Source organism: Pinus tabuliformis, chromosome 6 (genome assembly GCF_031772625.1).
Source record: "Pinus tabuliformis cultivar Carrire ecotype Pingquan chromosome 6, CPIR1, whole genome shotgun sequence".
NCBI lineage: Eukaryota > Viridiplantae > Streptophyta > Pinopsida > Pinales > Pinaceae > Pinus > Pinus tabuliformis.
Genome location: NC_142292.1, coordinates 423,249,567 through 423,264,918, shown reverse-complemented (window position 1 = coordinate 423,264,918; position 15,352 = coordinate 423,249,567).

Genomic DNA, 15,352 nt, shown 5'->3' with positions numbered 1-15,352 from the left:
GGGTTCTCCACTTTAATTCATTATCGATAGTGGGAGCCAAAAAATCATCTTGGTAGAGATCATTAAACAGTTGGGCCTATTAACCACATCACTCCCGCAACCATACACTATCGGGTGGCTCCACCAAGGATGAGTCTCTATGTCAGCTAGCAGTGTTGCCTTCCCTACAACATTAAGCCCTTCATGGACGAGGTATTGTGTGATGTTTCTCTTCTTAAAGTTTGTGATGTTTTATCAATCCAACCATCCTTGTGGAAGAATCATGTTGTGTATCAGTCCATACCTCATATTGTTATTATTACTTTGGGTAGAAAACTATACAAGATACCAGAGGTAGCCCTGCCTACCCCATTTCTTTGATCTCTACTAAGCAATGCAATAAGATCATATCCCAAACTGGGAAATTTGTTTTATTTATTTTTCGCTCTCAAAGTAAGAGGAATATCGTGGCCACATCCATGGCTCCTAGAAAATATTCCTTCGTGCAACAAAAGCAAGTGGATAAGGTTGTGGAAGAATATATGGAAATCTTCTCCTTACCCATGGGGATGCCTTTGCATTGTCAGGTCAAGCATTTGCTGAATTTGAATCTCATAGCACCCCTACCCAATGCACTAATATATTGCCACTCTCTTCTAGAAAATGAAGAAATCAAGCACCAAATACAAGAGTTTCTACAAAAATGGCACATCTGACCAAGTTCCTCACCTTGTGGGAGCCCAATCATATTCATTCAGGAGAAAGATGGGACTTAAATATTGATTATCTAGCACTAAATAAAATCATTTTCAGGAACAGGTATCAAATCCCATGGATTGATGACCTTCTTGACCAACTAAAGGGGGGAAAATACTTCCGCAATAATTATTTGAAGTTTGGATATCACCAGATTCCAATAGAACCCATAGGTGTATGGAAGACCGCCTTCAAATCCAAGGAGGCCCTTTTTGAATGGTTGGCCATGCCCTTCGGGTTGACAAATTCCCTTGAAAATGTTATGAGGTTGATGGATGACATATTTCAACCCTTCACCAACTTTTTTATGGTTGAATATATGGACAACATACTCATCTTCAACAAGAGTTGGAGAAATGTGCCTTTGGCATGAACCAGGTATAATATTTGGTTTACATCAGTGATGAGAAAGGTGTGCATGTGGATCCGGGTAAGATCTAAGTAATTCAGGATTGGCTAGCCCCGACCACTTTAATAGATCTTCACATCTCTTTGGGCCTTTCTAATTTCTATTGAAGGTTCGTGTTGGGATTCTCTCATATCACTTGACCTTTGAGTGAAGTTGCCAAGGGTGGAGTAAAAGCAAAGTTTTTTTAGTCTATGTCCCCACATAAGTTCAAACACCTCCTTTGATCTATAATAGTACTCACATTTCCAGGCCTGCAACAACGATTTAAAATTGAGACAGATGTCTATGACTATGTTATTGGTGTAGTTGTAACCTAACAAGGGCAACTGATGGTCAAAGTGAAATATTCTCTAACAAAATTTAGAAATACCCCACCTATGATAATAAAAAAAAGCAATCCATCGTGCAACCTTTCCAGTAGTGGAAACATTACACTATGGGGAAGGAGACAATCATCCACATATATCACTAACCTCTTCAATTTATAAAAACACAAGGGAAGTTGCAAAACAACTACCATTAGAAATGGTCCAGATATCTAGAAAAATTTCATCTGAATATTAAGTACAGGAAGGGAAGCACCAATAATGTTGTTGATGGCCTCAGTCGGCCACCATTTTTTGTTTTTACCACTATCCTCGACTCTTGTGGGAATGAGACTTCTGGATGGTCGCAACTTTACAAAAATGATTCTAAATTCGCTACCACCTACCAGATTTTCATGGATGAAAGTAAGTTCTAGAATTCCACCTCCAAGATTCACTATTATTCCACCTAGGACACCTTTGTGTTCCTTCAAACGAGCGTGCCAAGGTGATTTGGGAGGCGCATTATAGTCGAGTCATAGGACACTTTGGTGTAGAGAAGATAGTGGAAATACTGTAGAAATATTTTTAGTGTCCAAATCTGATCTGAAATGGGGGTTTGATAACTTTTTATGCTTACAAGAACCTCCCACTCAGTTCAACAAATAAATGATCTAGCTTATATATGACATTTGCGAAATTAAATACTTGAAACAAGTGTATGTTTTTTTATTTCAACTATTTAAGTGCTTTAAGTCCATTTGTTTCTGCTAATATTAAACACATATAACAACCATATAATGAAACAAATAAACAACCACACATAACAACAAATTTAGTCTAGGAGTTTACCCGAATATCGTGGGCTACATCTCCTTGAGATTTTGTCATCTTGACTTAGCTCTTTGGGATTATGGCAAAGTTTCTTTTACAAGTTCCACACTTAACTCCAAAGGTTACTGAACTGAACCAATGGGCTTAGAATACCATCTACATCCGCGTCATGGTTTTCATCACTCTGTAAATAGATCTAAGCTCCCTTAGACTTGATTCCTTGAATTAGTGCTCCGAGCTACCCTGAGATTCTTTATGGCACTAACTCCTTCAAAATTATTTAACTGTCACTAAAACCTCATATCCTATCTCCAACACATATCAGACACTGAAAATATACTGAACATTTTCTCAAAATGAGCATTGCATCCCCAAACTAGGCCTTCCTCCACAGTTGGCACTAGGCTACCTGAAACTTCCCTGTAGCATCTCGGCCTTTAGAAGTCTTAAAATTCTTCTACAAATCCATGAAATGGATTTATAAGGCTCATTACAATCAGGAATGATTATTGTTTCGCTGAGAATGAGTACTGGTAGCTCCTACAACAGCCTCCAACCCCTGGTGGCCCTAAGCTCCAAAATATCCTTGGATGAAAATCTCTATGAGGATGACTTTCTCAGCTTCTCTAGACTATTCCATTGGATTTAGAAGGCTCCAATTAGCCTAGCTAGCCTCTTGTTTCAATCTCTCTGATCAAAAATTGCTCCTGAAGTGCATTTAGTCATTATCCCCTAGGAATACTCCACTAAATTTGGTGAATTGCACCTAACTCTAGTTAAACTTAGCATAACCACCCTTTTTATCCACTCTGCCAAACTAAACCGTTGGAGGTGACTGCTACATTAACTATTTAGCGCGCATATGCGGTGGTATAATCTTGATAGTTAGGGATAATCCTCACCGGAAGAATTTCAAATAGTGGAATCTCCATCGTCGATCTATCCCACTCGATCCAACGGATATCACATCGTCTGCTCACCAACTAACCCGGACGATCTCCACTGTCAATGTGACCCATCCAATCTAACGATTGTTGTGCAATCTCGCGTAGATTCTTATACAACTAATATCAGGTCAAGAGCGTGCGAGAAAAGTAGTTTTCTTGTGCTATGTTTCGACTGCTAAGGTTAATCGTGTGAAATCGTAGAATACCATTTACAGCTTTTTGTCCATGCGAGATACCGTTTCCCACTTTCCGAATACTACCCACGTGCTCAATACGGAACTTAAAGAAAGACATTTAAGGAAAGTTTTAGCACTTACCCCAAAAGGGAATATTCCAAGGAATATACTTTTTTTAATATTTTCAAAAACCAAATTAATCTTGGTCAAATGTCCAAAAATTGCAGTTTATTGGACTTTTCAAATTGCGATAACTCCTTCATACGGTATCGGTTTTTTGAACCGTTCACGGCACCAGAATCTGGAAGACGAGATCTATCTGGTTGCTTAGGTTTAACACTCTTTCAAACACTTTTAAATTTGAGCTATCATTTAGGTCATGGATTAATATATGATCACTCCTCCCCATTAGGAATATTTTGGACCCCAAAAGACTGATATACTGATCTATACAGTAGATGAGAGTATAGAACCCTCTTCTTTCAACCTCCATACACTTTCCTTGCATGGTTAGTGCCTTTGAACCAAAACTCGAAGTTAGTCGACACTTCCCTTCCTGGATGCGCTTGTCCTCTTGTGAAGAATTGTCTTCCTTGAACTCATTCATAATTTCTGTTTAGAAGTTTACAGAAGGTAGTTGAACATTGCTTCCTTGATCACCGAACCAAGGTGGCTCAAACACACTTGAGATTACACCATAAATATATGCATACTTAACTAAAATTTTCATATGTACCAATGAAAGTATGTTTTATTGGGTCAAGAAGTCAAACCACTTCTATGGCGACTATTGTTGTTGCAAATCTTCTTCTGACATCTTGTCAAAAACAACATAATGAAAAAAACAACTTGACGACATAAATTCATATCATGTGAATCATCATCATGTCTCTTACATGTGGGGGTACAAATTATCGACTAAATCACAAGCCGACAAAAACATACCTTTTTCAAACAACTAACTCTCCAAGTCAAGCATGTACAAAAAGAACTTGACGATTCTTTTTCAAAGTATAAATAATTCCACCTCTTGTGAAACACTTCATCATTATCTCCCTTTTTCAATCTTGGAGACAAAATCAAATTTTCCAAGTCGATATGACATTGCATGCATGTTTAAACAAAGCAATCGACCATCAAGTCAATTACAGATACATGTTCAAATACAATGAAATCATCAACATTCCTTTGTTCATACATACCATTCTCATGCATGTATTCCATTCTTCAACTTTCTCTCAAGCACAATCATAAGTGAAAGATCCTCAATCATATGTAAATGTACTTACAAAGCTGAAATGAACATAATTTTGTTGCAATAAAGCGAGTCTCATACTCAACTTTTTCATTCACCTTTTTGGTAAAACCCTGAAACTTGCATTCCATTGGCAAAGAAATGTATCAAATAAAAAGACATGCAACTTTAATTGAATAAGAACTCTAACCATTTCTTACCAATCCACATCAACAGTGCTTCCTTTAACTGCACATCGACATCAACATGTGAATCATCCTGAAACACATCAATTATGGAAACTTCCTTTCCATTCTTGCCATTTTCTTTTCCCACCTTCTTCAAATTTCATGGAAGCATTGTTGGATTCAAAATCCAACACTTTTTAGCAATATGTCCTTGCTTATGGAAATAAGTGCAACACATGTTCATCATCTTTACAACATAATTTCCCTTATCCAATGGACATTTGGCTTTTTGCCTCCTTTTCTTCAAAAGTTCCCTGTATGTGGCCATTTTCTTCCAACATCTAGAAACACTATAGTTAACCAAACCACAAAAGGAACATGAAATTTTTTCCAATGCTTATGTGGAAATTTACCATGCTTTACATAATCAAAAGAAATGTGATTGAAATCAGATTTATACCTTCCTCTTTCACCTTTGTTGCCTTCATGAGAAGGTGAATCGAATGAAGAAGTGGCTCCCTTCGGAACACCGTCAATCTCTTCAATGATTTTAGAGCTTTCACAACTCCCTTGTTTGAGTGCATGCTTATGAACACCTTTTTCTTACAAAGTATGTTTCAAACAATTGCATTCCCCATGAATACAATCTCTACAAACTTGAGGTAGAGAACCTAAAATGAAACTCCTTATAGGAACTATTTCAATTGCCTTCATGGCTACTTTGGAACTTTCTCCATAAGATTGTCCATAGCCAAGACCCAAATACTTAGGCCTTTCCTCCACGATTATTGCCTCAACTATGCCTTGTGCATGTTTTCCCAATCCTTTTCCTTCATAGCCCATTTTTTACATAAACTTGGACCCTATGCCTCTTTTATGTTTTTCAAAAGAACCAACACAAACATTCTTAGAGGAAATTGAAGACAAACTAGAATTGTTTACCTCTTCTTCAAATTGATGCTTGACTAAGGCTTCTTTGGCAACAAGGAGCTGTGTCTCCAACTCATGCATCCTTTCTAGGTTCATATTTGCAATATGAAATTGGCTCTCCATTTCCTGCAACTTGTCAAAAAGCAATTGCTTCTCTTCCTTCATGGAATTCAACTACTCTCGAAGTTTGGTGCTCTTCCTTTCATCTTCATACATTTGTTTCACCATATCCATCATGATGAACAAGTCTCGCTACATGTCTTCATCATAGAATCTTGTGAAGGAGGAGAATTTGAAAACTCACTTGTAGAAGTTGTCATTATAGAAATGAACAAAAGAACTTCAACAAAATTCACAAAGCTTTTAAAGAATTAATGGCTGTAGAGTCAAACTCTTATTCAAGCAACCTTTTGCGAACAGACCCTCTTGTGCTTCAAGGGTTGCCTTGAGGTCCTTTGGGTAAGGATAATGCCTTCAGCTCTTCTTCCTTCTTGTCCTCTCCTGGACTTAGCTATCAATTGCTTTCCCTTCACCTTTACAAACTCAAATAGAAGTCAGTTTACAAACAGTCAAACAGTCAAATTCTTTATACTATTTAAACACCTTTCAAGTCAAACAAGCAAACTACTGCTCTGTCAATGAAAACACTCATTGCTCTGTCAATCAAGCAACTTGCTTTGATACCACCTGATATGAAATGGGGGTTTGATAACTTGTTATGCTTACAAGAACCTCCCACTCAGTTAAACAAATAAATGATCTAGCTTATATATGACATTTGTGGAATTAAATACTCAAAACAAGTGTTGTTTTTTTACTTTAACTGTTTAAGTGCTTTAATTCCATTTGTTTCTACTGATATTAAACACATATAACAGCCATATAATGCAGAAAATAAACAACCACACATAACAACAAATTTAATCTAGGAGTTCACCCGAATATTGTGGGCTATGTCTCCTTGAGATTTTGTCATCTTGACTTGGCTCTTTGGGATTATGGAAAAGTTTCTTTTACAAGTTCCACACTTAGCTCCAAAGGTTACTGAACTAAACCAAAGGGATTAGAAAACCATCTACATCCCTGTCATGGTTGTCATCACTTTGCAAACATATCTAAGCTCCCTCACACTTAATTCCTTCAATCAGCGCTCTGGGCTACCCTGAGCTTATTGATGGCACTAACTCCTTTAGAATTCTTTAACCTTCACTGAAACCTCATATTCTATCTCCATCACATATCAGGCACCGAAAATAGACTAAATATTTTCTCAAAATGAGCACTACATCCCCAAACTAGGCCTTCCTCCACTGTTGGCAATGGGTTTCCTGTAACTTCCCTATTGCATCTCGGCCTTTAGAAGTTTTCAAATGCTTTTGAAAATCCTTGCAATGGATTCAAAAGGCTCATTACAATCAGGAATGACTGTTGGTTCGCTGATAACGAGTACTGGTAGCTCCTACAACTACCTCCAACCCTTGGTGGCCCTGAGCTCCAAAATCTCCCTCGATGAAAATTTCTATGAAGATGTCTTCATCAGCTTCTCTGGACTATTCCATTGGCTTCATAAGGCTCCAATTAGCCTAGCTAGACTCTTTTTTCACTCTCTCTGGTTGAAAACTGCTCCTGGAGTGCATTTAGTAAATATCCCCTAGGGATACTCCACTAAATTTGGTGAACTACACCTAACTCCAGTTAAACTTAGCATAACCGCACTTTTTATCCACTCTGCCAAACTAAACCATTGGAGGTTACTGTTACATTAATTGTTTATTGTGCGCATATGTGGCGGTATAATCTCGACAATTAGGGATAATCCTCATCGGAAGCATTTCAAATAGTAGAATCTCCACCGTCAATCTATCCTGCTCGATCCAACGGATATCGCATCGTCCGCTCACCAACTAACCTAGATGATCTCCACTGTCGATGTGACCCGTCCAATTGAACGACTGTCATGCAATCTCTTGTAGATTCTTGCACAACCGATATCAGGTCGAGAGCGCACAAGAAAAGTAGTTTTCCCGTGCTATGCGTCGACCGCTAAGGTTAATCGTGTGAAATCATAGAATACCATTTAAAAAAATTTGTCCACGTGAGATACCATTTCCCACTTTCTGAATACTACCCATGTGCTCTGTTAGAGCCTAGATTGACCTCAAGCTGAAGGGAGGCAATCCTAGGATAACCACAAACCAAGCTTAACCTGGTAGCTAGCCCTACCAAGTCGGGAGAGGGCTCTCTCCTTGTCAATCTCAATTAGAATATGGAAAATAGGGCTTGAGATGACTGAAATGAATGCTGATTTTAGGCTAGGCATAGTAAATTAGGGTTTCTGGTTTTTATTTTAGGTTTTGGTTGCTGGATCAATTAGAGAAGGCATATTGGATCCAGGAAATCAACTCAGGGATACAGTCATGTCCTGTGGGGTAGGGTAGACAAGAGCTTATGTACTAGTAAGGGATTGAGATGGTGGAGTAAGACTGCTGAGGAGTTGAGGAGGGCACAAGAAACTATGAATCCGCTTCAAACAGTGAAAACATTGAAAACTAAATGCAATCCCAAGACAAAGCACTATAAATCTAGTGGATTTTGTCTATTCACCTTAATTCATTTAGTTTAGAAGAAAGAGGGAGATGTGCATACATATAAAACATCAAAAAAACTCATTACAAAGAAGAAACAATACATAAACTCACTGTCACAAGAATCCCACAAAAATAGTTGTGAAACCTGGTTTTATTCCTTGCCATATTGCTGATACAAATGTTCAGTGAGTCCAACACTTTTGCCAAAGTCCAACCTTTATAAATGAATCAAAAAGTACATGATATAGGCAAGGAAACTACTCAAGCTAGCTATCAGGGTTGAATCCATGAGAAAAGGGGTGGTTTCAACCATATCTAAACTGAGAACAGGAATATAGGCAGTGGAACAGCTTGCCTCTAAAACCAACAAAACCAATTCATTATGTTCAAAACCACCTTTGACTTGATGAATCTACTCTATTAAGTGTTTTACATCCATAATTACATCAGTTTACATCATTTACCATGCTAATTTCTCCAAGAGAGCAAGAAAAAGTCAATTGTAGAGAAAACTAGGCGAAATCTAGAAAATCAAGCAAAACTGGCAAAATTCATCCTATGCACAGCACCACTGATCCTATGCATAGCGCTTTTTCTAGGCCAATTTTGGTAGGCTTCTCAGAGTCCAAATCAGGTGTAGGATAGTTCGTTGGAAATCTTGGTGAGTCTACTTTTTGGAAAAACTTGAATTTATGAATTTGGAGTCCATTTGCCCCTCCAAAAATTGATTATTCCAAGATTGCTTCCTGTGTGGCAAAAAAGTGGCAGAGAGGGCACTTTTTCGGTGTTTTTTGCCCTTTTGGAGACCTAGAAGTTGTCCAAAATTCTCAGCCATTTCTGAGCTTCCATATTTTTCATGCTGAATCCAAAAATATAAACTTTGTTGGCTTTCTCAAGAATATTCTCCAGGTGAATGTTCACCCTCTCCAACCATGATTCTCGGTCATCCTCAATTTCTTGCTCAAGGGAGGTCATCTTAATCTTTCTCTTCTTTGTCATTTGCCTATTTTCCCTAATCATTTGCAGCTCCGTAATAGCTTCTTATCTGTCAGATGCTTGTTTTCCTGCTCAAGAAAATTGATGATCCATTTGGCCCTCTCAAGATCAAGTGATAAGGATTATATTTCAACCTCCTTCTCTTTGATAATCATGTCTTTGAGTCTTGAGCTTTGAGAGCCCAAATCAGTGACATCCTCCTCAATCAAAATAAAATCTCTGTCTTGCCCTTCAGGAAGGACCTCCTCATGCATCCTTTGCTTCCCTTTGTCTTTGCTCTTTGACTGTTGGCCAACCTGTATAGCTGGAGAAGAAGGCAAAGCCCCTTTCGCCCCCGATGAAGATAACAATTGCCTGTGGTCTGGTGAAGAAAACGAGACCCCTTCCACCTTTGGTGGAGATAGTACTCGCCTGGTAGTAGAAAAAAGCCTCCTGGTGCCTCTCTCATAGGTGACAAACACTGGCACACCTATAGTTTCAGTCTCATGAACACCTGGCTGTCCTAATGGCCCCCCTTCCTGTTGAGGCACCGATGGAATCACCTGAGGGCCTTTGAAAATCTCATGGGCAATAAAGGTATCCCATGGTATGTTCAGCAAGCTTAGCTGATGCAAAACAACAATTTTAATTAGTGAGAAGTGGTAAATGTTGTTAAATTGTTGAGGAAAAGGTTTCCTTTGCACATAGAGAGCCATCTTCTCAATATTCCTGCATATAAAGTATGGGAGGTTCATCATCCTTACTCTTGTGAAATGCATCAACAATCTGACATGATATGTATATAGGTGGGAAAACCTTCCTTCACAGGTGAAATACTTGATGATGAGTTTCATGAGAGGAGCATAAGTGTTCTGCAAGTATTTGAAAGGAAAAACCCTACTGATTTGCTTGTGATACCCAGCCTTAATGTAAGGCTCATAATATTCTCTGCCCACATGCTACCCCTTATTCCACTGTTCACCTACATTAGGGATGCTTGTTGTTGCTGAAATGGTGTTAGGTGTCAAGGTGAAAGAGACACCAGCAAGGTTCACCTGGCCATTGTGGAGATGAAGAACAAACAACCTAGCAAGCTCATGATGAAATTTCACCCTCTCTACCATTTCACAAAACTGATAACAAGACTGGTGTTTAAAGTTAATTATAGCAAGAGGGAAAGCAAGTAATTCTGTAAGAGTAGTGGGCTCCTCTCAGATGATCTTTTCCCCTTTGTGTGGCTTTCTTGGTACATGAGCTTATCTAGAAGAATCACTAAGATTTTCCTCTTCCCTCTCATAGTCTGAATCTATCTCCATGATTATGAATTTGAAGTGAAAGCAGATGAGTATGAAGAGATTTTGAAATATGAGGTGAGTAGTGTGTATAAGGAAGTGAATGCTAGGAGGAAGGGTTTCTTTTGGGAAATGTGAGGAGTGAATGGTATTATGAATGTGGAATGAGGGGTTTGATAGTGAAGTAGATGTAATGAAAGAGTAGGATGTGGGAGTTAGGGTTTGGGAATAGGGTATAGGGCTAGGGTTTGGTAAATGGGAGTGGGGTTTGGGGAGTGAATGTTGATGATATAGGGAGAGGGAATGGGATTTGACAAGCTCAATATGGATGGAGTGAGAAAGAAAAGCAAATGACTTTAAAAACTTGCAAGTGAGGATTTAGCAACTAGCTAGGGTTTGTGTTAACCATTTAGCTAGGGTTTGCTCTTCAAGAAAACCAAACACATCCAAGGCACCAAACATAACTTTCCTGAGCAAGGAGGAGTGTTTTACTTACTTGGAACAGGCATAAATTTATTTTTTAGGAAGTTTGGAACTGTTTTGAAGTGATTTTGGCTCTTGTAACAGGTGCGCAACACACTTTCTATGTGCAGTGCCAAACCAATTTTCTATATAAAAACTGCAACAGGTGCACAGCGCCAGCAAGATGACTGGATTTTTCCCTTGTTTTTCCTTCCTTCTTCAAAACCGTGATTTTCTCCCTTTGGCTCGTTCAATTGCAACAATGAAGACTTAAAACACATGAATTGACTTTTATATCCCTCTCATTTAATTTTTCACTAACTAAGACCCACTTTTCTAATGTTTTGCTAGCTTTTTCAAAAATGCTCTTTTTCACTTACATTCTGACTTTTGCCTTTTTGTAGGTGGACTTATACATTGGTTTTTTGTAATGGCGAGAGTTTGACTTTGTTACCAAGTCACCAGTCACAGCTATTGAATACTTATCATATAGAAACATTTAAATTACATGAAATTTTTACAATAATGGAAAAACTCTTTTTTCACCTCAAAATAGAGTTTTGAGGTAAAAAAGATTTATTGAACATGACAAAAGTAAATTTATGATTTTATGAACTTATTTACCCTCCTCATGCACCTGCTAACCTTTTTATTCAAATTTGGATGGCCATGATGACAAACCCTAAGACCTAGTCAGACTAAACCCTAAAGCTAATTTTTATAAATGAAATGAAATAGGATGACAGTAAATGACTAAAAAAAATGTGTGAATAGGTCAACAAGTGAATGTCATGAGGGAAATTGACATGATACCACTACCATCAGTTGATCCATGACCTAATGGAATGCAGCTGATCGAATGAGACACCTAATATTCATGCAAAAGAGAAATTTGATCACCGATGGAAGTGTGAAGACACTGACACTAAAATTGGCTCCAATGGGTATGGTAGCTCCTGGGAGGTGCCAAGAACCATAGATCTCTAGAAAAGCAGATAAGTGCCTTCATCCATTGGGCAATATGGAGTCAATAACTTCAGAACACCAAAACAAAAACCTTGACTCAAGACTCATAACTAAACTGACTCAACTGAGACTAACTCAAACAACTGACACTAAATAATCAAAAACTGAAACCAGACATTCAGCTTTATAGCCTTCACTTCGGGCCCCAAGCTAAATGAATGGTGACAGTGCAAACTTTTCAATGAAAGAAATAAAATGGTATGTACAATGACCAAATGTAACAGCAGAAAATTTCTTAGAGATAGTACCGTTTCAGAAGCCAACCATTTACTGGTCCTCTTGGACAATCTTCCCCGTTCATTTCTTTGAGTAGAAAAGCATTTTGGCCTCTATATGTAGCAATTCTGTATGGTCCCTTCCACAGGTTCTCAAACTTGTCGTGCTTTCCTTTATCCTCGTTTCTAGCATCCCACCGTAACACTATGTCTTCAATCTAAAATTTGTCTGCCTTTGCCTTCCGATCATAAATATTTTTAATTCTCTCCTGTAGCCTGAAGTTATTCTGAAAAACTTCCTCTCTCATCTACTGTAATTGGATCATTTGGCTTATTCTCTGCTGAAAATGATCTTCCTCGCTGCTAGCTTCCTGTAGAAGTTTAACAACCGAGACTGCAAGAGATGTCGGGAATACCATGTCAATACCTTATACAATCTCGAACAGAGACATTCCTATTGACTTCTTTTGGCTTACTCTATCAACCCATATTGCATTAACCAATTTTTTATGCTAGCTCTTCTTATTGGTTTCCAACAACTTTTTAATGATTTTGACCAATGATTTGTTTGAAGATTCAGCCAATCTATTACCTTGCGGATAATATGCAATAGAATGTCCTAAGGTAATTTTGTATTTGTTGCAAAAGTCAATCATCTTTTTGGACTTGAAAGCGGCTACGTTATCTGTAATAAGTTTGTTAGGACAGCCAAAACATGACAGAATATTTTTTCAGGAAGTTGAATTATTACTAAGTCTATGGCCTACCGAGTGGGGATTGCCTCAATCCACTTGTGCTGAGCAAAATATGTGGGATGAATCTCTCCAATAAAATCTAGGCCCCATTGCCGAAACGGTGCACTAACTTCCACTGGCTGCAACTTTCTTCTTCCCTAAAAAATCTGGCATTCATGATAACTTGTGATAGTTTTATAAACATCAGCAAACAGGTAGGCCAGTAGTACCCTACTCCCAAAATTTTGTTAGTCGTCGTCTTCCAAAATAAGTGACCTCCACAGTCTCCCTTATGAAAATCACTCATGACCTGTTGTGCTTCATCTTCTATTAAGCAATTCAGCAAAATGCCTCCGGGATCCTTCCAATAAAGTGCATTGTTCAAATACAAAATCTAGCAGCCTTAAGTTTTAGAGTTCTACCTTTATTTTTAGCCATCCCCAGTGGTGGTGAAAGGTGTTGAAGCACGTATACAATATCTGAATACCAAGGAGAATGGAGAAAAATTTCAGATACCTGAATCAACGAACTATCTTCATCTTCTTCAAACATGGCTGCAATCAGATTTATGTCCAATGCATGTAGATTGGACTCGGCCATTAACTTTTCTAGACCCTGCCCCTTGATTAGCTTTGTTGGCTTTATCTCCAAGTCATATTCTAGCAATGTTGTGATCCATTTGCCCTGCCTTCCTTCCGGATATGTTTGTACCAAAACATCTTTAACTGCTGTGTTAGGGACATAAGCAAGGATATGAGAGTTCAGAATATATACCTAGAAATATTTCAAAGCTTTAACTAAGGCAAGAGCTTGCTTTTTAATGATGTTATATTTCAAGGCTGCATCCCTTATTGTCCTACTGAAAAGGGCAATTGGTTTTTCTATTTGATATCTTTTCTGCATTAGAACTGATCAAAATCGGGGCTGAAGAAAGAGCCAACTTTACCAGGTTAAAAGACTCATAGCTTTCTCAGTCCAATTGACCACACTATCCTTCTTCAACATATTAGTGATTTCCCTCAAGTGTTCAACTAGATTAGGCACAAAACGACGTAAGAAGTTCATCTTACCATTAAATGCTTGGATCTCTTTCTTATTACGAGGAAAATCTATCTTCTGTATAGCTTCCACCCTAGCAGGATCGATGCTAATTCCTTCCTTTGATATTATGTGACCGAGAAGCTTCCCCTCATCCATGGAAAACAAGCTCTTTTTGGGATTGAGTGATATTCCATATTTTCTACAACGCTGAAAAATAATTTTCAGATGGTAAAGATGCTCTTCATATGAATTTGGAAAGACAGTCAAATCATTAAGATACACTACTAAAAACACATATTTTTCATTTGCGAAGGCAATTTCCATAGCACACTGAAATGTTGCTCCAGCATTCTTTAAACCGAACGGCATCTTGGCATAGTGGAATGTACCCCAAGGAGTGGTGAATGTTGTCTTGTCCCTGTCATCTTCATGGGCCAAAATTTGATTGTAGCTGGAATATCCATCGAGCAGCGACATACAAGATTCTCCAACAACTCTCTAGAGAATGTGGTCCATTTTCAACAGTGGGTAGTTATCTTTTAATGACACTTTATTCAAATTTCTGAAATCTATGCACAATCTGATCTCACCTAACTTCTTCCTCACAGGAACCAAATTGGAGATCCAATCTGAAAATATGATCGGAACGATTATGCCAACTTTGTACAATCAATTTACCTATTGACAGTAGCAACTTCGGATTTATCCTTCTCAGCTTTTAGCGAAATGGCTTCTGATTTGGCTTAATAGGAACTATATGCTAAATTATATTTTTGAAATACTCCTTTAAATCTGTATAGTCCTAGGAAAATACATCAGAAAATGAAGACAATAAACTAATGTATTTATCTTTTACCTGAGGAGGTAATGCCTTTGAAAACTTCACCATCTTTGGATTCTCTGCTGTCCCAATATTTACATCTTCAACACCCTTCTCGGTCGGCACTAAGCTTGGCTTTCGGGCTACATCATCTTGATCAAATAATTCCTCTAAAGGTATAAGGCCTTTAGGGATGACATTATCTTTCAACTATAAGACTTCCATCTGATTTACCTCTATTTCTGGTTCACCATCATCTTTCTCAGCATCTATAGAAGTATCTTTATACTGGCCTTCATTTTGCAGAAAATCATCAATTTCTTTGTCATCTTGAAACACCTGCCAATATCTTAGATTATCAGGGACAGTTGGGTGATGCTTCACATGAATTTCAAACTTATTGTTTGAATTCATTGGGATCTTTAAGTTACTTGCAGCTGT